Source organism: Anser anser (assembly GCF_964211835.1).
Source record: "Anser anser genome assembly, chromosome: 4".
In the NCBI taxonomy this organism is placed as follows: Eukaryota; Metazoa; Chordata; class Aves; order Anseriformes; family Anatidae; genus Anser; species Anser anser.
The window spans coordinates 49,163,201-49,189,535 of NC_139724.1; the positions used below are offsets into that span (position 1 = coordinate 49,163,201).

General features: G+C 34.9%; 1 long non-coding RNA gene across 1 annotated transcript; it reads left to right on the forward strand.

Annotated features, from left to right (window-relative positions):
- The first annotated feature begins 5,443 nt into the window (after positions 1-5,443).
- LOC310899608 lies at positions 5,444-25,595 on the forward strand. Its single transcript, XR_014584423.1, has 3 exons — positions 5,444-5,640; positions 6,722-7,935; positions 24,388-25,595. It is a non-coding gene; the product is annotated as an uncharacterized lncRNA (long non-coding RNA).
- The last annotated feature ends 740 nt before the right edge of the window (positions 25,596-26,335 follow it).

Below are 26,335 nucleotides of genomic sequence, written 5' to 3' on the forward strand. Positions count from 1 at the left end.
ATACATTTAGAGGACATTAAATGGCATTTAGGGAATATTAGAGGAAATTCTGCATTCTGGGCAGCTTGATGAACTTCTCTTTTTCCAAGTGCCTGACAAAGGACTCATAGTGGGATTGATCCAGTACGGTTTCCAGCCCCATTGGTCTTGTGGAAGGTTGTTTTTTTTTTTTTAACTTGGGCAGTAAAGGATATGACAACATAGTGCTGAGTATCAGAAAACAAAGAACTTCGGTCATATAAATAGGCAAAATCCATCTTGGTTTCATTTGCATTTTTCTCTAAACTTAGACCAAAAAAAAAAAAATCCCAGGTTTGTCTCTACTATGATGTATATACAAAGAAGAATAGAAAAATATTTAGATATATAAACAATAACAAATAGGAATGACATTGTTTTATCTGTTAGGAAATCTTGCCAACTATCTTCTCTTCTCTCTCCCTAGTATGATCTGTCAATATCATTTCTGCAAGTGTTTCCATAATGTAATTCACACACATTTCCAGGCAAGTTCTTTATGTCCTATGTGTTGTTAGAGCACAATTTATTTTTCTTTGAAAAGAATATAAAAATGGTACCATATGGGGAGAAAAGCAAAGCACAAAATAGATCTACAGCTATACCTTCTGTCTGGTATCAAACTGCACGAACAACCTGCTAGCAAGCAGGAAAATGAAGAAGAGGCCTAGAGGTCACATCACAGTTTAGCTTTTTACTCATCATTGAATGGTCCTGTGGGAACCCACTGGATCACGAAAGACAGCTAGCAGTTCAAGGTGTCAGGTTAGAAAGGAAGACAAATATGAAAGCTGGGTAAAAAGCTCTAAGATTCTTGCAGGAGATGTAACAGCTGCATAGAGAAGATACAGGATAAAAGACATGTCTTTGAAAAGAAATAAATTGGAAATCTTAGACCACACAAAACTGCAAAAGTTACAGGGTAGTCACTAATTCTACCTGTAAGAATGACATGTTTTGTTCAGAAGTAATATATTAGAGATGTGCATTTTTTACAGTAACTTTTATAGTGCAAGTGTACTCTATGGAATAAATTACATAGGCTTATAGATACTTTGTGATGAGTGAATTGAGGCAGGCATTTTTAAGACCAGGGCAGAGAGGGGTAGCAAAAAGACATACCTCAAATAGAGATTTTAAAAAACTGTCTGATTTACAGAGCAGAGAGATTGTAAAAGGCTGCAGGAGGTGGCATCTTCTTGGGAAAAAACTTTCATGCTTTGCTGCCCTGCCCTCTCTCCCCTGTGAAAAATGGAGGATGGGTTGCAGAAGTTGTTAAAAACTGGTAATATTTTTGAAAGACTTTTTACTTGGCTAGTCAATGAGTCTTGAATGCACCTGCTGAATGACAGAAAGGGATGCAGCTGTGGCCAAATAAATGACTGTGTTGTGCAAGGTGCACCAAAAACCAAAAGCACAGTGTTCTGGAATCAGACATGCACCAATTAAAGCATACATTGCATATCAGCTAAGATATGAAGAAAATTGTTAGGTGCCCCAGCAGCACTGAGATGCTCTAATTCTTTGTTTATTTTAGTGAAACTGTAGTGATACGGTGTTCGGTTCTGGGACAAATAGGTGCAAACAGTATGTTTAACCTTTCAAAGGCATGAGTTGTACTCACTCTGAACCCAGGCTGGACTGGAGCTTACAGCTTCATGATTTCTTCCCCAGGCTTATGATTCTGTTATTCAGGAAAGAGTCTGAACCAACCAATCTGAGCAAGAAATAAAGTGGAAGAACCTAGCCCTTCAAAAATGGTCACAAGATGTTTGATGTTCAAAATCAGTAGGGAGAATGAAATATTATTTTCAAGGCTGTAAGGTTTTCAGTAGTGCAGATGTACTGTACTGCGAAGAACAGAATGAGCACAAAGCTATTTGCTGCAGGGTGAAAAACTTTGACAATACATTTGCATAATGTATTCTCAGAATCTTATATGGCTTCATATTACTCATACATTGTACTGAATTTCTCCCTTCCTGAGTTTTTATTCTTTTTCCCCCACAACATACAAATAAAGCAACATATGTTGTGCTGATATTTACACAAGAACATTTTCATGTGTATGCATGCTGTATACAAATCTTTTTCTTTAGTAGTAGTATTTTTTTATTTCTAACATTCATGTATTATTCTCTTGTCCATAGTAAAATAAATGTTGATATTTTGGTTTGCTTAGCTGATTTCTCTTTCCAACAGGTGGCTAAGTAGCTGGCACCTCAGCTACCTCAGATGTGCTATGGCTACATCTCACATTGGTAATAGGGTCAGACGTGAGCGCTGCAAGAAAGAATACATATTGCTTAAAGAATGTACATTGTGGATTTGGTAGATACGGTTCGGGCTGTTGATAGAGCTCCTGTACATGAACTTGAATGTGGCAAGACACAGGTTTGAAAGAGATTGTTCTTAAGATGGGACATAAGCTTACATATTTTTGCTGGAGTGGAAGTGTGAGCCTGCCTGTCTTGGACATATTTTAATTTAATATTTCTCTGGTTTCAGTTACTTATTTTTCATTGTTTCCGATGCTGTCTTTTAGCACTAAGCAGTTTTCTTTTCTGTGCCACTCATCACTATGTCATAAAGATGGATAGAAAGATTCCTGTATTTAGTCTGAAGGTCTTCAAGACTAACTTTGAGGAAATCCAGCATAGAGACAGAACAACATAGATTGGCCATGATGTTGCCATTTTTTCAGAGGTGTGCTGCTTCTCCATTACGACTTTGGTATAGCTACAATCTGAGCTTCAGGGGCTGATGCAAGAGCACAGATTCACCTACATTATTAATTTATATATATTCAATTATTGTTCTTTTGGCTATAACCTTCCTGATTAGGCTAGCTGCCTGTTACTGAAATGAGAAAATGTATCCTTCTCCCCCCAACCTGTGAGATTAACTGTGCTAAAACCAAAAACAAACTAACAAACAAACAAAAAATGTAAAAGAAAAAAAGATCTGAGAAGGAAAGATGGAGAAAGTGTCATCATCATTTCTTTAAACTTTTTTCTTTCCCAGAGCAATGCTCAGAGCATCACTTTCCCCTGCTGGTGGCAGGGCTTGGTGAGGAAGGAGAGAAACCACCAAGAACAATCCTGGTAGCATCTGTGCCAGGTTTGAAAGATTCTCCTGTCACTGACCAGAAGGAAGACTTCTGAGCTTCTCATCAGCAGTAACCAGACACACAGGAGGAGCGCAGGTTTAGCCTCCACTGTGGCTACACTTCTAGAGAAGGCAAGCAGAGCCGTTTGAAGTGTCCTGATTTCTAATTAAAATCAGTAGATAAGGAAACCAAACATACAGAATGCTTTGTTCTGTAGTGAGATGGTCTCTAAACAGGTGTGCAGAGGTGTTAGGTTTGGGGGCTTTTGATCTTTTTAGTTTGGCTGGTTTGGTGTTGTTGTTTTTTTCATTATTATTATTCTCCTTTGCCCATTTGGTTGACATTGGATTGATATTGCCCCAGATATATTCTCCAGTGAATCAAGAGAGTGATCAAGAGAGTGGGCTGGCTTTACATATCAAGAAAGGTTATGCACATGGCCTTTTCAAAAGAATGCAGTAAAACAAACTATGAGCGTTTATGTTGGTGTCCTGCTTAGATGGATAAAAATATAGTTCCATATATTTCAGAAACAGTTATTTTAAAGACTTTTTTTAGTCTAAGTGATGAAAACTTTTTTTTTAAGGATAGTAGAGGGGCTTTGATCCTCATAGAATAGACGGTAATCTGCTTGTGATAAGATACATCTGTGATGGACAGATTTATATATTTAGTGGTGGGTTTTGGAGCAAAGTGAGCTCTGTTCAGCTCTTGGGATGCTATAGGTCAGGACTGGGGATGCAAAGAGAACAGCTTCAAACTGAACTGCCATGCCCTAATCAAAATATCAGTTCCTTGACATGTTTTATCTTTTTCTGTTCATTTTTAAAATTAATCTGTTAGTCATAAAAACAGCTGGACTTGGCAGCATTGTAAAGCAAACATTGCTGTAAACCCAGTGCAGGCATGCCAAGCAGCGCAATACGAGTAGCACAAGTTTCCCTGCAGCTGTCCAGTTTTTGAAAAGTCTCACAGAATTAATCTTAACTTAATCTACAGAAACTGAATGGAGACTCAGGACACCTCTTTCTCTATGAGTGATTACAAGATTAGTGGCTACTTGATATCCACTAAACAAGAGAAATATATCATCTCTTAAAGTCACTTGCAGCACAAGAATGAAACCAGATTGAAACTACTGATGCTATTCAAACAGAAATTTTAATATGCATTCTATAGGTCACTCGGATCATCTAACTCAGTTTTAGACAGTGAGTTAATTTTAATCTTTGTTGCCTGTCTGGCAAAATCATGTTGGTCAGAGCGTTGCAGAGACTGCACCATCTTCTTTAAAAGAGAGCACACTTCTCCAGTTTTCAAGTTTCCAGTTTTTCAAGTTTGACTTTATTAGAAAACAAGCAAAAATAAAGCAGCTCTGAAAGCAGAGTAACAAACAAACAGATCTTCTAAAAGACAATGCAATTCTAAATGGTTTGTAAACAAGAGGACCCACAACCTTCAGGCATGGATTCTCCTTCTGCCTCGTTGGAGTTAAGCTTGTGAGCAGGAAACTTTACCCTCCACTGCCAAGAAACATAATTTTTTAAAAAGAACGTGACTTTCGGCAATATATAATAAACCACGAACAAACGAAGGAATTATAGCATCCCTCAGACCCTGGAAAGTACTGGTGTAGAATCTCAGCTTACTGAGCTATAGCACTGGCATTTGTGGGTGCTTGTCTGCATCTTTCTTCTGGTTGTACTGAATATCCTTGCTAAACTGTGATAATCAATGTGAACAGAGCATTTTTTTCAGTGAACATCTGAACTCCCATATACAAGTATTTGTGTCAATTTAAATCACATTTTGTATCTCTGCTTTGACTCATAATCACATTCCCAGACAAGGATAATTTTTTAAAGATATTCTGGTGTTGACAGAATTAGATGCTGTTTTTATTTCAGTTACAAAATAGAACTCAAATAGCTTCTTTTTCACAATTAAGAAGTGCAATGTGTATATTTGATTATATTAAAATGTATCTACAGAAGTTCTCCTACTGGATTTTGATATTATGAATACCAACTGATTACAGCAGAATATTTTGTAGAATTCTTTTTCTCTCTCTCCCCCTTTTCTCTCTCTCCCCCTCCTCTTTCCTTTTTTCTTTTGCAAAATCAACTTTGTACTCACTGCTTGCTTTTCTTATCAGGCTGACCCCATATAACTTCCCTGATGTTGATTGGGAGATAAGTGTTGAACCTTTCTGCTGAGGTTTAACCACAAAGGAATATGAGAGAGCATATTGCTTTATCCCAGTTTAAAAGTCTCCCGTTGGCAATGGTTGATCCTAGAATGCAGATTATCTGTACATTGAAGTCCTCTGGATTTATAAGACCTTAATCTGCTACAGCTATGTTGCCATGACCTGGGAGTTTATCAGCGCAAGAGAATGAAATAATGGTTAACCATTACCAGTGGTTAAATAGGGGGCTTTCATGGAAGATTTCTGTCAAAGTGTTAGAGCTTCTCTCAGCTGGAGGAGTTTACTGGGATGAAGCTGGCAGCAGGTATATTTAGATCATACAGTTATGAATTCTCTTTCCTATGGAAGAATTTTCATGTTCCTATAATAACCTATCAAAGCAATTGAACAATTCTAGCTGATGACCATGAAGCAGCCTCTAGCCCTTTAACATATGAAAAGTCTATGCTCCTCATATGCTACAGAGCTGAGGAACTATCTCAGTGAAATTACATGGTTCTTATATATGTTAACCCTAAAACTGTAGACAAGGTTTTGGCTGATCTCAAGAAGCTATTGAAACTCATATGAGAACAAGATAGCTTCACCAATGCAGTACTGCACAGGCACTCCCTGCAAGTCAGGGTACAGCTCCTTGCCAGTGCTTTAAGTATGCTATGCTAGCAGTATCTCTGCCTGTGCAACAGCAGTGCATCTTGCATATACATTAAGCTATATATAATCACCTTGGCATGCACCTGCAGACTCCCAGAAGTCTGGATTCTTCAAATCAAGTTTCTGACTACTGACCTCATGAGACTTTGCAGGTTGCATTATGCAGATTCGGGGTACGTAGAAACAATAATGACAATAATTTCAGCCTTGTAATATGAAGGAGATATTAATTGCCTGCAATGTATTATTCAATATTAACACTGCAGTGTATTATTCAATGGCTCACACTTTGGTCTGTTAGAAAAATAAAGTTGGATATGGATAGTATTATGAGTAAGCTATAAGAAAACAAAAATACGTTTTCTTTTACATGACTGTTCAAAATCTTGTATTGAAAATTGTTGAATGTTGTGGTGTTTTGTTTTTTCTCTAGATATAAGACTTGTATGAAAATGTATGAAATATATGAATCCAAGATATAAGTGTAAATCAACATATGCTCACCCATCAGTGCACTCTAGTAATTACATGAAGGAATTATTATTGGAAGTGTTTTTCAGGCAAGCTTCCAAAAGCAGAGCGGTGCTAATAATGTCATTTAAAGTCAGGGTTACCTTTATGGATCCCAGTGATACATATTTCTGAGTAGCTAATAATTCATTACTGTCATTTCATGGCTAAAATACAGAATGGTATTTGACCTTCTGCTCTATAACTTCATTCCATTACAGACACACTGGCGTTATTTGGCCAGGTTATAGTTGTGTGTGTTTAGCAGACTGTCAGTGGAAACCAGGCAATGAAAGGATTAACTGTCAGACTTCTGAAAACTACAAGCAAGGCTTTCTTGCTGCAGGTCAGAGACTGGAATAAGGTGTCATTCAGACTGGAGCTTCTTTCAAGGTAAAAAATAAAAATTACATTTTATACTAAGGGTTGTAAGGAAAGAAAGGGTTCTTGCTGCTTAGATGTGATTTACATTGAGTTTGAACAAACATTATAAAGGAACAAGAATATTTGTCAGGAAGCCTTTTTTTATTATATAAATCACAGGTTATTTAAAAAATGCACAAGCTGTTGGATTTGGGATGAGACCAGCCTGACCAATGCAAGGTGAAAAAGAAAAAGGTATTTTCATATTTTCATATATAAACTTCGTATATTTGACTTGCAAAGAGTGAAAAAAAAAATATCTGCTAGTACGTTATATTCTGGTACAGCTTGATATCAAAGCACAGCCCTATGGTTGATTTGCTTATACAGCATAAGTTGCAATTGAGTTGGAGAGCTGATCTGTTATTATGCAATGAGGTGGCTAGGAAATTGTCTTGCCTATAATGTGTTGCTGATCAGCTGAGGTAGGCATGCAAAATGATGAGTCAGGACAGAAGGAGACAGGAGGTGTAAACAGCAATTTATTGACATACACAAAAAAAATTAATAGTGGTTTATGGCTTCCTAAATTTCAGATGCACTGAGGCAATCAAATTCATTACTGGAGAAAGCAAAAATGGGCCTGAAATCAGTGAAGGTGCACCTGATTGTACAGCAAAATCCTGTTGCCTTGTGACTTCATTACCTGAGAGCTGAATCCCATATGCTCACCATTTACAGCAGCAGTTTCTGGTTTTGTGCATTCATGACTCCTTGAATTAGCTACAGCTGGCCTAGCTTGGGGCCCAGTAGCTTCCAATTTTCAGGAAACAGCTGACACATTTAGTCTCTTTTTGTAAATCACGCTGGTAAGGGGAACAATTGCCTGTCTGTTTCCTCTCTTTCAAATGTGAGTGTCCTTACCATCAAAAGTTGGCAAAAAAAAGGGAGGGGAGAAATTAAGCAGAGGCTCTTTCATATTTAGGACATGCTAGCCATTTCTTGCTGTATTCAATGTTAATTTTGCTGAGATACAACTTTGTTGCAGCTATCTACTTATGTCCTGAAATAGGTAAGTGAAATGTTAAAAGTTAATTTTCTTTTTCCTGTAGAGAAGGCTTTACAAAATATGAAACTTTACAAGGGTCATACAGCAAGTAGCCACCTTCAAGTATATGATGGTATGGTTTAAAGCCCTCAGCTAAAATCAGGTATGATTTGTTAGACCAGCTTGAACAAAAAAATGGTAAAAGTGATGAAGAAAAAATGAATGGTTTTTTGGAAAGAAACTGTGAATATAATCTGAGTATACAGAATCCCAGTTGAAAGTTACCTGTAGTAGTCTAGATAATTTTTTATTAACATCTGTGTCACTTGCTTAGGCTAAGTGAACTGAAAGGCTTATTGTATGGGAAAACTCTAGTAACCTAATTTGTTGACTAAGCTGCAAAATGAAGATAAAGTACTGTTAAATTATGGTCTCTCTGACTAATTAGTTACATACAATGTTAATGTTGCAATAACAACTTAATTGTGATAATATCACAAGAGTTAATGTATGTTTGATAAAACCCTAAACAAGTGGTTGAGTACCCAGCAAGACATAGGTAAACAAATACATTAAATGGAAATTGTGAGGAATGCTTAAACTGTTTTAAACCTTAAAATAAGTTAGTGGATATTAGTTTTAGAACTTTCTTCTAAGCTTTACTGATACTCGACAATCCTGCTAGATGCATTTTGTGGACAAATTTGCAAGTGTGACAAACTCCTGGTATGAAGAGTAATTCAAATTCATCTAAAATGAGGTAAACCTGAGATCAAATTCATCTAAAATGAGGCAAACCTGAGATTAAATAACTTAAATAATTTAAATATCTGTCACAGAGAAGAAGAAACTGTGAAACTGTTGTTTTCCTTGGGAAGCTCAAAATACTCCGCATCATTTGATTATTACTGTCTTTCACTCAGTTATGAAGTGGCTCTTGTGCTCTTTTCATTATAGCTGGTTTCTAAGTGTTTCTCTTACTTCTGAGTTCTGGCAGTTTGTCATAGATTTATAGAAAAATAGGGTAGAAATGTCATTTTTGAACTTATTAGTTGGGCCTACTGGATAAGTGATCTAAGCACAAAACAGTTCAACCCTAGTAGTCTAGACCATGCTATGCGGTCCATCAACCACAACTCTGCAGGTGAAACAATTGAGTTAATTTCCTTTTTCATTTTTAATATCACATTCAGGTATAAATATGGGGAATGACAATATTCTGCTTATTACTGTAATTATTACAGCTTTTATCATTGAATGTTTGTTTGTGGCTTGGTTCTTTAATTGTATGGTCATTAGTGATATGGGAAAGGTCTGGGTCAGACAGGTGCTGCCAACTTTGTGATGGAGGAGAAAAATGCTGATTTCTTTATTGAGCTGTTCAAATCAGTAGTGAAAGCAAAGATATTATCATCTTCCAAAAATTTTAAATCCTGGAAAATAAAATGATTGTTTACACATTCCATGTTACAGTAAATGAGTAAAATGGTATTTTAAATTGTTATGCAGCAGCTGAAGAAAAGCAAGAGAGTTTGTGGCTTTCCTGTTGTCATCAGGCTTCATTGGCTCTTTCTTAAAGAGGGATTGTTTGAAGAGAGATACTTGCTATCAAAAGTAGCATACGTGTTTTTTAACTGCTAACATGATAGAGTGATAAAACATCAGTTTTGTTCTCTGCTGACATTGTCTTGTAAGGTCATCTTGCCTGTATTTGAAATGTACCTACTGCAGAATGCTGTGGGTATACTTATAAAGGACTTCTGCCAAGCCACTACTAATATGTTAGCAGTGAAGTCTCTTACTCAAATGCAGAAATGATTGATTGGGAAAGAAGTACAAATACAGTAACACATACAAACCCTTTTATGTTGAGAATTTCAGTAGATCTTAATGTCTTCTCAAACTTAGAGTACCCCAGTATCAAAATCAGTTCAATTTCTGAAACACTTAGCATTAAACATCGCAGCTAAACAGAAGTTCTATGAATTGCTCATGAAATGCTTTACTTATTTAATTTAGATTAGTACATTAAATCTTTATCTACAGTATCATAATGACTTTCATTCCTGATAAAGTTGCTTAAGCTCTGTAGTATGGTGTTAAAAAGGCTGGCAGTTGTTTCATCAAATAAAAAATGTAACAAGACTATACCTTTAAAATTGCTGAAATGATTGTGATTTCTAAAATACGCATTAAATCTGCTTTGTGAGTATCAGTAACTTTCAGAGTAAAGCAACTCAATTTAAATTGTAGGAGTCTCTCCTAGCCACTCTTTATAGGAGTTATTTTTATAGCTCTTGCAAAATGTACTAATATCTGGTTGACCACATTTATGGAGTGTAAAATTCTCCTTTAACATTGAGTTCCATGAATTTAACTGTGTTTTTATCTGAAAAAAAAGCCCAAAAAAAAAAAAATGCATGTATATACCACATCTTACCATATTATTTTTTACTTAGAAGTATGTTCGAGCTATAAAAATTTAAAAATGAATGGAAGATATGGTAAAGTAATTTATAATTAAAATTTTAGTAAATTACTGTTTCTATTCTTACCTTCTCTTTTAATAATATTCTGGCTCTGTTGTTAATGGCCTGGTTAATCATTAGCTGCTTCTGAAAGAACACTCTAAAGTGAGTTATAGTCCTATAAAGCCTTCTAGCCTATAGCATATTCAGCAAAATCATGTTAAAGGCTACAAGTTAAATTCTTTACCATTGCTGCTAATGCTTCTGATAAATGATTTTCAAAAGAAGTTTCCAGAAACTAAGCTCTTCAATGTAAAGATAAATTATTTTAAAACATTACAAAGTCTACAGCAAAATGGTATTTCTCTTGATTGGTTGACATCTAGAAGTTACTGCAGATCATTCATTTCCATAGTACATCTAATTGGAGATGGGAAAATATCTGTTCCAGATGCATATATGATGCATAGAGTTAAGCATACTGAATGATTTTTTCCTTCACCCTTAGAATCTGTTTTCTGTAGAGGCAAAGATGGCAAGAAATAAGTCTCCCCCTTTTACAGCAGAGGACCAGACAACAGTTCAGCATGACTGACCAACATTGTCCATAACAGGTCAGGAGTATCAATGAGTACTGTAGTTTGTATTGACAATAGGCTGATATGTGACTTTCAAGCTAAAGAGGTCAGGATCATTCATTCTGAATTTACCCTTTTAATTCTTAGTGACATTTCCTAGCTGTAGCACAGTGGAAGCTGTCTCTTACTTCAAGTAATATTTGGTGAGGTATAAGAACTTTCAAGTAAATAAAATATTGCAATATCATGTTGTCTAATTTCTTTGTGACAAACAGGATTAAAATACTGCAAACAGCCCTCAAGGCTGTCAAAGTCCATTGGTGCTTTTTACCACCCTGTATGTCAGAACTTTCCTGGACATTCAGAGTCACCAAAACAATTTTTTTCCCTCTACAGATCCTTGTGATGCACACTTATAAACAAGGAACGCACACCTTCTATGTAGGCTGTTGGAACTCCTGGGCAGTTAATATAGTCCATAGATTTGCCTTACCTTTAGGTAAGGAATACCTCATGTAAGTCCAGGTGAAATCATGCTTAAGTCAGGGCGGGTTAAAAATATATACTATCTTTTGTTTCTTGCAATCACAGAGTTTGCCCAGTTATAAATCTTCAGAGGAGATTTTTCTAAAAACAAAACAAAAGCCTGTGCTTACATATTTTTCCTTCCCCAAGATCAGATCTGACTTGCCGTGGATGTTTGGTTCATTCACTTCATCAGTGTTTCTCATGTCTGAATGTATCTCATCTGAGGTTGTAGTCATAAGGCAGACTGCACTCCTGTAGCCTTTGCAGCAAATCCATTTCCTGGAGTTCTGCAGGGTTTCCATTTAAAATGATTTTTTTTCCCACACTGTCTTAGCTTATCAACACCTTACTTAGCAAATGCCTCTGACAGTTCTCTTGTCAAAAAATGCTGTCATCTAAGGTTTTATCATGCGCTGACATCTACATCTGATAGCTGGCCAAAGAATACTAGCTAATATTCCACTAGCTTAGAAACAGCTTTTCCATTCAAGCAAAGCAGCTGCTACTTTTCTTCTTTTCCTTTCCTATGACCAGCATATTTATACTGATATGAGGTGATAGTCACTGGGACTTATTTGTCAATATAAGGCATGATATAAAAGATACATTTGCTAGGATCATCTAAATGTGATTAATGCATTAATCTCTCTATCCAGTTAAGACTGATTTAAAAATCACTTTTTTTCCCCCTTTAAGAAATAACATAAAGTAGGCCTTTAGACACTTGCTTTCCATTTATCTTATGATACCCTTGCTGATCTTCAGGCTCCAGTGAGAAATTTAATCCCTTTTAAACATGTAAGATGCTCTTGGTGACAGTTATTTCTTCCTTCCCTGAGTTCTGGGGATGATATGGATATGTATGTGGATATCATAACTTTTTCCCCCACCACAAATCATATTTGCATGCTTGAATGGCACCAGCTTTGGGTGAGAATTGCAGATTGATAATCTTCATTTTCTTAAGCAATAAGCCAAAATTCAAATTTGTATTCAATTAGACGGACTTACAAAATATAGTTTGAGACTGAGGTAAGTTAGCATAAAATATTGATCATTTTTTAAATGTATTTTTTTCAACTTTTTAAAGGAAAATCATTGCAGGTTATAAAACTTCACTTTTTCATAAACATCTAGGGCAGTAAAAAAAAAACACGCAGTTGTCTTTTAAACAGTTAAGTCCAATAATTTTAGATTCAGAAGTGCTTTTTGCGTTGTCCTCTGGAAGTTAATTACACTTACAAAGACTGTTTGTCAGTAATGTGGATTTAGGCATCCAATTACTCTAAAATTTTGCAAAACACTTCATACTGTAAAAGCTTGCTGCTATAAAATAAAACAAAATACATTATAGGGAGCATAATGTGAGAGGTTTTCTAATGGGTTTCCAGTTATCCTGTCTGAAAGACTTAATGTCACCTCTTGAAGTATCCAAATTGTTCTGTAATGAAAAGTGAAATCTTGGTGTTACAAACACTACTAGTTATTGACAACACAAGCAGAAATTCATTAACTTTAATGGAGTTTTATCTACTTGCAAAAGGACTGAACTTATGCCTAGAACGTTTAGACTAGATCACCTATGCAAAAGCTTGATGTGGTTACTCAACCATCAGGAGCTGTAAAGTGTTGAATATTGGAAAGAATTTATGGGACTTTCAGAAAAAGAAGTTTTAGACATCACTTAAATCCTGAAATCATCTATTTGTTAGGACTTTGTGAACTACCTTGAATAATTGCTCTAATTATAATGTACCAAAAATTTAATGTGATTTATCATAAAATCTTCATAAGCAAAAACTTCTTTAGAATAAATTCTGCTTCCAGAAAGGGAAATGCTATTAAAAATATCACTTTCATTATGAACATCAGGAAAATCCACACTAGAGAAGTCACTGAATAATTATTTCATTAACCAGCACTTGCATACTGCAATCACTTCTTTTACTTGTAGAAACAGAATAGCATTGTAGTAACAAATGGAAAATTTCATTTTGTAGAAAACTTAGTTTTGTAATTAAAAGCAGCTAAGAGGAAGAAAAACTGAGAGCATCTATGCTACACTAATGTATAAGGTGGAAAAATAGTAAGAACTCTTGCATTTTTTCCCTGACAACCTATCTGAAAATTTCAGTTTTAAACCCTTTAAAAAATCTGACTAATATCTATATCAGTTACTAAAGCAATAATACAATTTTTTTCACTGACACTTTAGTGTTGAACTGACAGTCAAATACATGGATAACCAACATGAAAGACTTACCTTGATCAAAGATGCCCCAAACTTGATTTATTTTTTCCACGAACTAGAAAGTTCACCATGGGCACTTGAAGGTAACCTCACAATAGAAGCAAAGTAAAATGATGTTCTACAAAGAAGTGTTTGAAGTTAAATAGATGACAGTCTGATGAAGGTTTGTTGTGAGAAGTGTAACTCCATAAATTGTTTTGTTCCTTTTATCAGCATGATGCTCTAGCTGTTGACAGTCTAGATTTATTTGTAGTTGTGACCTTTCTGACTGAGGAATGTTGCTCTACAGGGATCAGAGAAATAGCTCAAATATGAGAAATATTCTCTTCAAATTTTTTGTTTTAACAGTCCTTCAATATTTGTTTCAAATATTGTAGCAAATGTTGCAAAACCTGTTTCCTCTGAAAAAATACATTATTGTTAAATAACATTTCTGTATTTTTTGTGAAATAAAGTGGAGTAATTTCAAGCAGAGTCTATGATATCACTAAAGACAGGAGAAAAATGTTTTCTTAGGTACTTAAGTGGATCCCATCACAATAATAGACAGGCACTAGAGATTTATATAGTTTTCCAGATCCTGTGATGACCTTGTGCTTGTTGTCTCACAGCACTGTGCCCTCTGCTTTTTGCAATGGGCAAATTGCTTTTTTGTTTTGTTCTGTTTGTTTGGTTTTGTTCTTGTTGTTGTGGGGGGGGAGGGGGGACGACTGGGTCTTAGAAGGGAAAGACACAATCTATAGCCCTGTTTCTTATTCTGTCTTCTCTTTGTTTACAAACTATCTGATATAAACTGGTGAAATGACAGGTAATTTAACTCTACATTAATAAGGAATTGTCAAGTGGCAAAATCAGCTCAACCACATTATGCTAATGAGAGCAGCGAATGAATTTAGGCTACTAGCTGCTTTAACTTCTTAATGTGATGGTGCCATTAGTGATTCGTATTCCATCAACCTCAGTTCCAAGGTATTCATTTTGTCATATCTTGCTCTCTACCCTCATCTCCTTCCCCAAGGGAGACTTGGCTTACTTACACAGATCAGCTGAACTGTTTCTTTTGTGGCTTGCTACTCTTGATTACCTGTTTTAGCTGTCAAATTAGGTAATGGAGTCTAATTGATATTTAACTGGAACAACTGAGGCATTAGGTGTACTGGTACAAAATTCCATTGTTGTTGAAGACAGATCAAAACTAACCGGAGAGAGTCTGAAATACTGAACAGTCTTCAGGAGATAATCAAATTAAAAATATGTATTTCAGGAGACTTAAAAATAAAAAATAAAATAAAAAAATCCAAGCAATTAAAAATAACTTTTTGATAAAACGTCTGTTCTTGAAATCAACCTTTGTTTTTGCCCAGTTTTTCTGTTAATTCTTTAAAAACTTAAAACATAAATGCTTTATTATTCATCTACCTTTCCGAGAAAAAAATAGCTTTGCTTTTAACATTTACTCGTACACAGCACAAGCAATGAGTGAGTGAACAAGGACATGAGTAAATATGAGATGAAATTATTTCTGACTTCCATATATAAAAGCAAGTTGTTGGATATTTTTAATCTTGTCAAATCATAATTCACTGGGGTATGGGAATGAGTGGGCGTGGAAGGGGGATTCTGCTTGAATTAAAACTGTTTATGTACTCAGTATTTGTTATTAGAGGACTCATAACACAAATTGATCTGCAAACCATGAGTGCAAATACATAGATATAAATTCATATTTGTATGAATTCAACTATTTAGATTCAGTCACTGCTACACCTTTGTTTAATCTAACATCTGTTTAAAATTGAATGATCTTTTGTGTGTAACTTATAATATTATGTCACTTTTCCTTTAAACTTTAGTGTAAAAACATAAAAGTACCAATTTGAAATTCTTTTCTTAAAGATTTTGAACTTTGTCAGTTATGATTCAAGTAAGGAATTTTTTTCCAAGTTATTTTTGAGCAATGAACACTGTAAATATAAATAAATTCAGACTCACTAAAGCTCATTTATGGGATAGATCAGCACTTAGACAACATTGCAGTGATGTCTGTCTGACAAGATATAGTCAAGTTATTAACTATGTACAGTTGTAATCTCTGCTAAATACCATATAACTTTCCGTTCACATTAAATTTCTATATACAGTTCAGGTGCATTTTAAATGTTATTGAGAAGAATCTTATGAATTATTCGTGAAATTGTGCGTACTGATATTTTTTTGAGAGCGAGTGAAATCTTGCTTAAGAAGAGGAAGCTGGCTACAGAATACCATTACCCCAATGGAGATAGTCATTTCCTGTCTCCATTGGCATTAGAATTTGGGTTTTTACCTGCTGTTAGACAGTGGTTTTTTTTCATGAATTTCTATTAAAAACAAAACAAAAAAAACACAAATCTTTAAATATCTTTCAGTGATACCTTGTCCAACTGGAGAATGGGCTGGTTTAAAACAACTCTTCACTTTGGAGTTTTGGTTGGGTCATTGGGTGTTCTTTCTGAGTCAGGTGGTAGTGTTTAGGAGAAGCTCTCTGTCCATCATTGAAAACCCACAGAAAGAACTAGAGACCCTAGTGATCAAAGCCCTGTGACCGCGAGTAACTATGGGACATGGCCTCAAATACATACCAGTATTCAGGAGATTCAGCAAAAGGTCATCGGAAGGACTGCAGAGAACTTTGGTACTCACCAAAGTACTGGTTACCTTGACCAATGGGCTAGTCAATGATAATTGCTGAAAGTTGAAAAAGCCAAGCATGGATTCAGAGCTCCCTGAGGTTCAAATAGTGTGTTATTTTTTAAAAAATCTATTATTTCATTTCTAACTTTCAGAAATAACCCAGCCTAGTAATTTGCACATCACTGTTTTCAGTACTATTTGCTTTAGAGGACATACAAATTGTTTGTAAAGAAATTAGATGTCAACACAATGGGGAGGCCTTTAAGGACTGAGTAATCAGACAGATGCCAGCAAGGAGTTCGTAAGGGTTACTCAGTTATTGTAAACTGGAAGTACATATAGACAATGAAATTGTATATGCATGCTTTAGCAATGAAGGTAATTCAATGGGTTGGATAGTGGTTGTTGGGAAGGAAAAATAACATACCTGTACCTCATATATATTAGCTGATCATATTTGGATGGCAGCGTTGCTTTGTCACAAAGCTCCCCCCCCCCCCCCATTTCTAAGTGCTTTGGAAGGATCTATATGCTTCATTTGTCTTGATATATCAGATGCCAAGACTGAGGCTTGACTGTTTCAGTGACCAACAAAGCTTTTCTTCATGTTGAAAGTAGGCATTCAAGACGCATTTTACCTGCAGTTGAATTTAATTTTAAAATGCTGCAAATGTCTTGAAATATCTGATGGTTTGGGGATGGGGGGGGGGGTGGAATTCTGTATTTTGATGGCTCTGAGGTGCCACTTTCTTTTTATACAATGACAGCATCACAGGACTGCATTAACTTCCATATCAATACAATAGCCTGAGTTTTTATATACTTCTGTTTTCTCTTTCATCTCCTAAGGCAACTTTCTTTAACAAACCATTAATTTTCACAACATCTTGCAAGGTTTTGCTGTTGGCTTGCTTCTATCTCTTATAATTTGCAGAAATGTAAACTGAATCCAAAATGTTGTGTGCTATCCTTCATAAAGAACCAGAGCTATATTTATATTGGAAAATGTAAGTTGAGAGACGAAATGTTGAAAGACATGTTCTTCTTTTTTGTGTATCCCAATAGCAGCTTTAACACTTTGAACTTCTCACTTGACAATATTGTAATCTAACTGTTGTTGTCTTATACCACCAAAATTACCTTTGCAGAATTTTACATAAAATCAGTTAGAATTGATATCTATCTATATTTTATTGCTTTATATATTCTTAAGTGTATTAATAAAATAAAAAAAAATAGATTTAATTCTAAGTAAGTGTAGCAGAATAAAAAGGCTCACTTTTTAATACTATTACACCGAAGGAATAGACTAGATCCTTCCACAACTGAGGAATTCAGCTCTGTTCATCTGGAACACTGCTCTTTTGCAAGACAGAAAAGAAACAACAACAAATACCAATAGAAAATGAATTTCCAATACACATCTCTCTTTTCAGCAATAAAAGGTGGTCTACATTAGTGTTCTTTTGGCTTGAGAAAAATTGGGTTGGATTTTATGCCCTTTTTTGAGTTTGTCCATAAGACCTTACTAGGAATGGAAGAGTTAATGAATGTAATGCTAACTTAAAAAAATAATAATAATCAGAAAAAAAATTCACCTCCAACTGACAGGCATAGTGGGATAAAATACACAAAGCAGATCAGAGCTGCAAGCTACATCAAATAACTTTCTCTGTCCTCTTGTCAGGATTCAGCTAGTATGCTCCATCCAGTGGAGGGCACTGCATTTCTAGTACAGATGTGAACCAGATGAGAATGTCTAGTATAATGTGAGAATAATCAAAGTTCTTGTTTTTTAGACACTATAAGAAAAGCCTGGAAACTCTAAAAGTAACTTAAAAAATCAGTATGAAAGAAAAATGTAGGGGAAGAATGCAAGTCTCATAATAGATCAGAGCTCTGTGTTAGCTCTTCTGAACTCAGTCTCTCTGCTCTGTAGGAATGTTTTGTGCCAATTTTCTTGGGGGGGAGAGGGTTAAACACAAAAATAAAACTGAAGAATTATAATTTCTTATGTTAAAGAAATTATTTTTAAATCGGCTGTTCTCTGGAGAAGTAGAAAAGAGCCAGACCATCCAGGTGCTAGGGGAATAAGGAGACATTTCTTTATGGCTTCCATTTACAGTGATGTAGGTTCACCATGAGCAATATCTGTTTGTACTATATTTCTTTCTCATGTGCTAGAGCTAGGTTGCAGAGATGTTTGGAAGAAACTTCATCGCAGCATGCACAGCCCTTTTCAGTGTCCCTTTGCCATATATGCTGTTGGAACTTGCGTCCCTTAACTAGCTCATAACTAGATCTTTATAGGATAACATTATTTCTATCTGCGCTATTTGCAGCGACCTCCTGTGTTCCAACTTGATCCTGTATCAGATGTACAGTTCTACTCAAAAAATAGCTTAATCCAGAGTAGGACCATTAATAACTGTATTGTTGACTCCAGGATCAAATTTGTGAATTAGAAGATTAATCTAGTGCAATTAAAATAGCTTTCTCTCTTTCTGCTGACAGCATGTAGTCTCTGAGGAGGCGTGCTCTCAGTTTATATCACCTACCTTCAAGTTTGCTTCTCAGTAAAGCATGTAAAATCCTATTAACTTCAGAGTTGCTTCATCATCCCCTCTATCCAATTTAAATTAGTGCTGCATTCAGATCATCAGACCTTCATCAAGCTCATAAAGGGGAGCGGATAGACATTTAAAATAACTACGAGCTAGATTATTCATTGTTCTAATGTCTTTAAGCCCTCTTGTATAATTGCATGGGAAGTATGGATGCTCAGCAGAAGCTAGACAATTTAATGTGGCATAGGTTACCCAGTGTACATTGTTTTTATAGAAAACCAGCTACCTAAATGTTTACTTTACTTTATTGGTGTTTAATATCTATTTAAGTAAATCAGTTTTCTGAAATACTGACTTTAATAAATCATGTTTTACATCTAAGTACTTCTTTATATATGTCTATTTTTTTGAATCAAATACTATCAATCTTATCCTCATGAGTGCTTCTGCAAGTCTTGTGATGTAAAGTGGGGGGGGGGCAGGTGTGGAATCTCCTCTTGCACCTGTATACAAATCTTTTTAGGTGTATATATAAGACTTTTATCTTTAACTTCAGTGCAGAAATTCACAAATCTAACTGACAGCACTCCTATTAATTCCAGGTTATTACAGTGTGTTTATTGTATTTGCTGAAGTACATGCTGTTGGGAAAAATAGTTGAGCAGCGATCAGTGGGTGGATATAAATGGGATGGTAACAAAAAAAAAATAGTGGCCCAATTTGAAGAAAGCAATGGTTTTTGCCAGCAAACTGTTGTATTGTAGTTTACACTGCATTATAATTAGAAAGTAATAAGGAAAAAAATACAGTAACTCATAGAACTATAATTTTCTTCAGATAAACATCTTCAAAGCAGGCTAGATGAGAACAATTGTTTTCTACGTAAGAATTTATACTAAAAGTAGGAAATGCAGACATAATTTTCAAAGACATTGCTAAACTTGGGAAGGAAGAGGATAGGATTATCTCATTCTTGAAGCCTCTTGAGAGGCATTCCTAGAACTTCTCATTCATTAATGTTGAACTTCCTATAAGTTTGGGGAAATTATTGAGCATCTGCTTTAAAATAAATAAAAACAGGAAGAAAAAAGAAACTAATCCATAATCTCTACCCACCTTGTAGGATCTCTTAAGCTAGACAGAAAATTGCAACACAATCTGTATTTTGAAAATATTTATATATGTATCAAGCCATATGGTGGAGTGTCCAGATTTGGGGATTGGAGGGTAACAAAGGATAAGCAAAATGAACCAGATATAAATAAAATAATTTTCACTCTTATCCCACTTTGTTCTTCCTGCAATTACTAGCTCCTTCCTTTCTCTTTATCTGTGATAGTGTATGTATATATATATTTCTTACTCATAATGATAGAATTATGCGATTTTGTACTCATGCGATTTATTACTGAAACTGTTACAGCATGAGTCTCCTTCACTAGCAGATAATGTAAGTGAACAGGTGAAAGACTGAATTTCTTCCTGCAGTAAGTGTGAATTATTCTGTCTGGAAGCTAGTTAATCGACGTTTATTCTTTGGTCTGATCAAAACTCTATTCAAGTGCTCTGCCATTTCAAATCAAGCATCTTGGATACTAAGAAACTAGATTGTCATAATCCTACTCTCAGAATTAGAACTCAAGTATCAGGTTCAAGGGGAAGAAGAAAGAGTAACAAGAACTAGAGCTGTCAAGGACTTAAGCACAAGCTGTTACTTTAGTTGTATTGCTCAGTTCCAGAGTACAAGAGGGTTGCTTGACTAAGCATTAAATGTGAAGTTCAGACACATCTACAGAACTCATCTACAATGTTTTTACATCTCTCTCCTTCCAACAGATGTATAAATGGGCTTAGAAGCCTTGTTCTTTCATGTTCTTTCATGTTCTTTGTAAAATCAACTATCTCCTTTTCATATATACTATACCATATTATAAATAGTTCTTCTATGTTAAGATTATCTCTGAATTTAAATAATACTTCCCTTTCTGTATTGCTTAATGTTACAATTTTAAAGAAGACATCTTTAGATTGTCATCTTCCTTTTTGGTCTTAGTTTTGCTGGAATAATCGAAATACGTATATTTTAGCCTTCTATTCTAAGACAGGTCACCTGTCCCACAGATGATTTTTTGCCTATTTCCACATTTATCTCACACTGTTCTGCTACCTAAAATGATTAATTCTTTACTTTATGCATCTATTTTGCCTCAGCCAATTACATCGTCTTCCTATAAATGTTTCAATAATGCTCTTTGATTTACCAAGATACACAAATCTTTCTCTAGCTTTCCACTGGACTAGCTCATTTCATAACAGAAATTCTTCTTTTCCCTGAGTGCATGACCTCTATGCTTTTAAGTTTCTTATTTCCTTACGTCATTAATATTTAATGAAAACCCACCATTTTTTGCTCTCATAGCCAGCAGCCCTAACTGCAATACGTATGTTCCAAGATGATTACTGTTCTGAATTTTCTATTACCCCTGACTTGAAATCAGACAGATTCTCACTCCCACGCTTTGAAACTGTGACTTCAATTAGTATGTCAACTTTGGAGCTAATTATTTCTAATGTCGTTAGTACTCTGTTTTGTATCAAAACCTTTTGTAAACCAAACTGTATTATGCAAATTGTTTCTACCAATTTTGAAGTATATTTTCCTCTTAAAAAGAAATAAAATACTATTAGAGTAAATTTTACTTCCTAGTGGCAGCAATTGCCATAAGGTGAAATCTTTCTTTGTTCATAGGTCGTTTCATGTGTCCTTCCCATAGAGAAACAATCCCTTCTCAACACTGGTAAAAATATAATAATAATTAAAAAAAAAAAAAACTTTTAAGGTTGCAAACATTACCAAGTGAAAATGGGAAGATAAATACTTCAAGCAAAAAGGCACTAAACGTGGAAGGTTATTAACATCCTAACAGTAAAAAGCTCAGACAACTTAATATTTCACTTGGTTTATGACTAGCGTCTTGCTCCTCATGTCAGAAGCTGTGATAGTCTTGGAGGCATTTATAGCTCAGAATCATTTGTATTTGAAATTATGTAAGTTTGGCAAAGAACAGTCTAAGTCTATAATTGTCAAATTCTGAAACAGATATGTCTTTAACTTAAATCAACATAACAAAGTGTGTGCCTAGGTATGAAAAATTATGGGTATATATGTCAACAGATATATATGCTTCAAGTATATATATATATATATCTAAACTTTTAGCATATTGTAGAACTCGTAGTTGGCCGATTCATGCAACATATGAGAAGCTCATTATAATCATTTTTATACAGGAATGAAAATTTTGTGTCCAAGATAGCTGAAAGAATGTTTACAATTCAATCCAAAGTAATGAGGTAAGAAATGTATTTTATCTGTCCTCTTCTCTTCCCACATCTAAGTTCTATGTACGTTCAGTGCCTTGTTTCTGTGGGTGCTGAGGTGAACATTCCTTCTCTCTTCCAGAATAGTGTAGTATACTAGAGTTTGGGATATAAAAGTCTACTTGCAGCCAGAAGTCCATAACTTAAAACATGAAGGTCTCTGCACATCTCTTATCTTTTTCTCTGCCATTTCATGTCCCCCCAGCCCCACCAAATGTTTTTACTATAGATGAGAGAGAGAAACAAATTCTATAGTCTATAGATTTTACTCAAGATGCTTCTGAATGCTTTTTATCTGCATGTCACAGAATATCTGTAAATTTATCCCAAAATAACTTAATCCAAAACCAATAAAGGACATTGCTCTGATAACAATACATTTATTTTTAGCCTAAAGAAAAAAAAAAACCTGCTTCTGAAGAACTCAGATAATGGAACAGTTCCGATACCTTAAGTACCTGAACTAGAATTAGACCTTGGGCATCCTAAATGGTATTTATCTGAAGAATTAAGGTTCTTCAGACCTAAATACAATACTCACAATACCTTTCCGGGCAACAAAACATCTACATGAAGATTCTAATTTTTTCTCTACTGAAATGTTAAAAGACTAGCCCCATCTGACTGTGTTAATTAAATCCTACTTAGTTAGTTCTAAGATTTTATTTTATTTTTTTATACCTATTCTTAACAGTTTTCTCTTAAATGTTTTTTATTTAGTTTAAATGTTTTAATGAAAGCACACTTTCCTAAACATTCAGAAAAATCAAGAACTGTTTTATCAATAGGTTCAAAGTTTTTCAAAAACCTTCTGTTAATGAAAACGTGAACAGCAACTACACTATTACGGTGTAGTCGAAAAATTCTGCTTTGTAGATGTCAAGTGATGCCACACACACACACAAAGTATTGCCTCAGGACATTCGGCTCTAGTGCATTAATTTTCTTTTCCACATTCTAGAAGATGTCTTAACTAAAAGTTATGAGAATATGCCATAGACAGTGCAAAACAAGCCCCAAATAGCAGGCACTGCACAATAAATCAATATGGTACTGTGAAATCATCAGAAGAGAAAGCTGAATATTTAAAGCACAGATTATGTTCTAGACTTTAGTATGATAAAAGTAAAAACAGTGACTAGTTTGTAATAAATGGCATAGAAAATTGACTATGTTCAACAAAAATTGAAACAGGACTAACAAGCAAAACCTTTTGCGAGGTAGCAATTTTTTTTTTGCTGTTTGTGTTGTTGTTGTTTTTGTTTTGGTTTTTGTACTTTACTGTCACAACACTGAAACTGCCTGTTCTTTGCCTGTACGTATTTGCTTTGTAGTAACACTAAAGCCAAAGACCAAATAAGACCAGAGCTCAAATTGAGTCTCCAAAAACATATATATAAATATTTTTCTTCTGCTGCTTTCAGCTGGTGAGGCAGTATCTGCTGGCAAAATTTCTTTGCATGTTACTTCTTAAATGTGTTACTTCAAAGTTAATGAATTTTATCTTGTTTCTATTTCTCTGTTTTATAAAAGCAATCCAGTGTTATCTGGCTATTTTACTCCTTTCTGAGATCTTTCTGAGATCATAATGACTCCCAAATATTGTGCTGTCACTTATCAATCAACATCACTGATTTGGTATCCAAACCTTCTTGTTAGAAGACATTAATGATATTATGCGTTGTTCCTTATATAGACCCAGGAATACCTCCCTTAATAAACTGCCTCCAGTCTTGTATTTCCCCTTTCAACATTAATGCCTTGGTTTTGAGTGGTATTTCTCTCCTAGAAGGTATTTATTACACATTTAGAGCAGATTTAGTAGACCGATTGAAGGAAAAAAAAAAAAAAAGATGGACACTTTTAAAATATACTGAATTCAAGTGTCTAATGAGATAGCAAATCTGTACCTAAATATATAAATTAGTCCAATTTTTTAGAATGCTGCTCAAAATTCTGATTTCCATCAAAATGTACAACTGTTCAGATGTTCAGAATGTAATGAACCAAATATATCTTTTGAAATTCAGCTTTTTTGCAGCTCCAGATACTCCGGATACTGAGACTGGACAAGATAACTTCCGTGACTGAAAACAACGGATGACATTACTCCTCATCAAGGAATTTATCCAGGACTAGGTGTTTCATCTGAAAACGTTTGAAGATTTGGCATATACATTTATATCCAGAAGAGAAGAATCCATCAAAATGGATTATGGCTAAAGGAAACTGTCTTTGTGTCTTCTACCTTATGTAGAACTCTCAGATTACTTTACATATACAAAGTAGAAATTCAGATTATAGAAACAGAATTGCAAAGGACAACTTGGTGGTAGAATCCAGTCTAACAGGCATTTACATGTGGCCATGTTACATCATCCCTCTCACTAAAAGTCAGAGTTAGCTTAAAACTTCAGTTTAAGACTACCATTGTAGTGGGTTGTATTCCTCGTTATCTCTATTGCAATGCTACATCAGAAACACCCTCACTTTTGCATTGTCCAGTGTCTTTTTTTCATTCTCATTTTATTGTTATTAACACTTGTTCTCAAGCTATTTCCTAAGCATGAACGTTTCTTCTGATTTACACCTTTAACTCCCATCTTTATTTTAACAACACAACTCTTACGGGCCCTCTTTATCCAGCTTTGGACAGTGTGAATATATCTTCCTTACACATATTTCTCACAGGTGGGTGACAGGTATTACACATAATTATACGTATGCCTTTATATTCATACAAAGTGTTTTATAATGGCACTACTACCGAATGAATGTTGTTAATTGTTTAATTGTAAAACCTTAAAGTATATCAGCATTTTTGCTGTTAACATACTTTATGTTGTGGTACTCCAAGCTGAACCAAAATTCCTGTATCAAGTGCTGCAAGTGCACTTGGGCAAACTCATAGTTGAATCAATTGTAGCTTCTTTTCTCTGAAGGAGAGAAAATTCAGGTCCAAAGTTATAAAACTTTCATCAAGGAGGTTTATTGTCTCAGCATTGTTGTTGTAAGGTAGCAGTAGTATTATTTTATCACTTACCTTCAAACACTGAATTCTACTAAAGCTGTATAAAGCTTCAAGTATCTGCAGTTTCTAAAATACAACATTTGTTCTGACTGGAAATGAATTGCAGGAATAACAATCTTTTTTGTTGTTTGGTTGGTTGTTTTGTTTTTTTCATCAGTAGGAAGCACTGAATGTTGTTCAATATTATCCTTACAACAGTCACAGAGCCAACTTATTTTGTTAGTTATAGCAGAATAATTGCATGTCAGGCATATAATGCTTCGCATGTACATCGTCTTGGTATTTGGAAGGCAATAATATGAAACAGTGCCAAATAGTAAGAGACTGACAACGAAGCTGTGTTCTGGCTTTCAAAGTAGGTAATGTTAAATTAAACACTTGCATATGGTACCTAATGCAACAACAAGTGCTATATGTGAGATTTTTATTCTCTTTGAGCAGCTGGTTTTAAACCTATTGCTCATGGATAAACCTATTGCTTACTGGATAATCTGTCAGAATTTTCTAGATCTTCTTTTCAGTGAAGTAGATAAATAATGTTTATTTTTGAGATTACTGAGGCATTGTGATATCTACAAGGGCATGCAGAAATGGGAAAACAGCTCAGCTTCAGTAATTTACTGCCTCTCAAAAAATGATTAAGTCTATTTTTAAAATACAGATAAATTTAAATTCTTCTTTTTTTAATGAATAAAAAATCTTCCACAAACATAAAAGAGCTTGTTTTCTGTAATGGTGTTTGCATTTGTTTCCTTTATCATAAAAACAACTACACATGTCACATATTTCAAATATGTGAAATATCTGGAAGCTTAGTAGTATACAAATACCAATGTTGAATACAAGGAAAGCTCCCTTGTGTATTCCGTGAAACTGCTGTAAACCCTGCAGATAACAGAATCCCTCTAACTCAACAATTGATTGATGGTTGGTATTTCTAGTTGGCC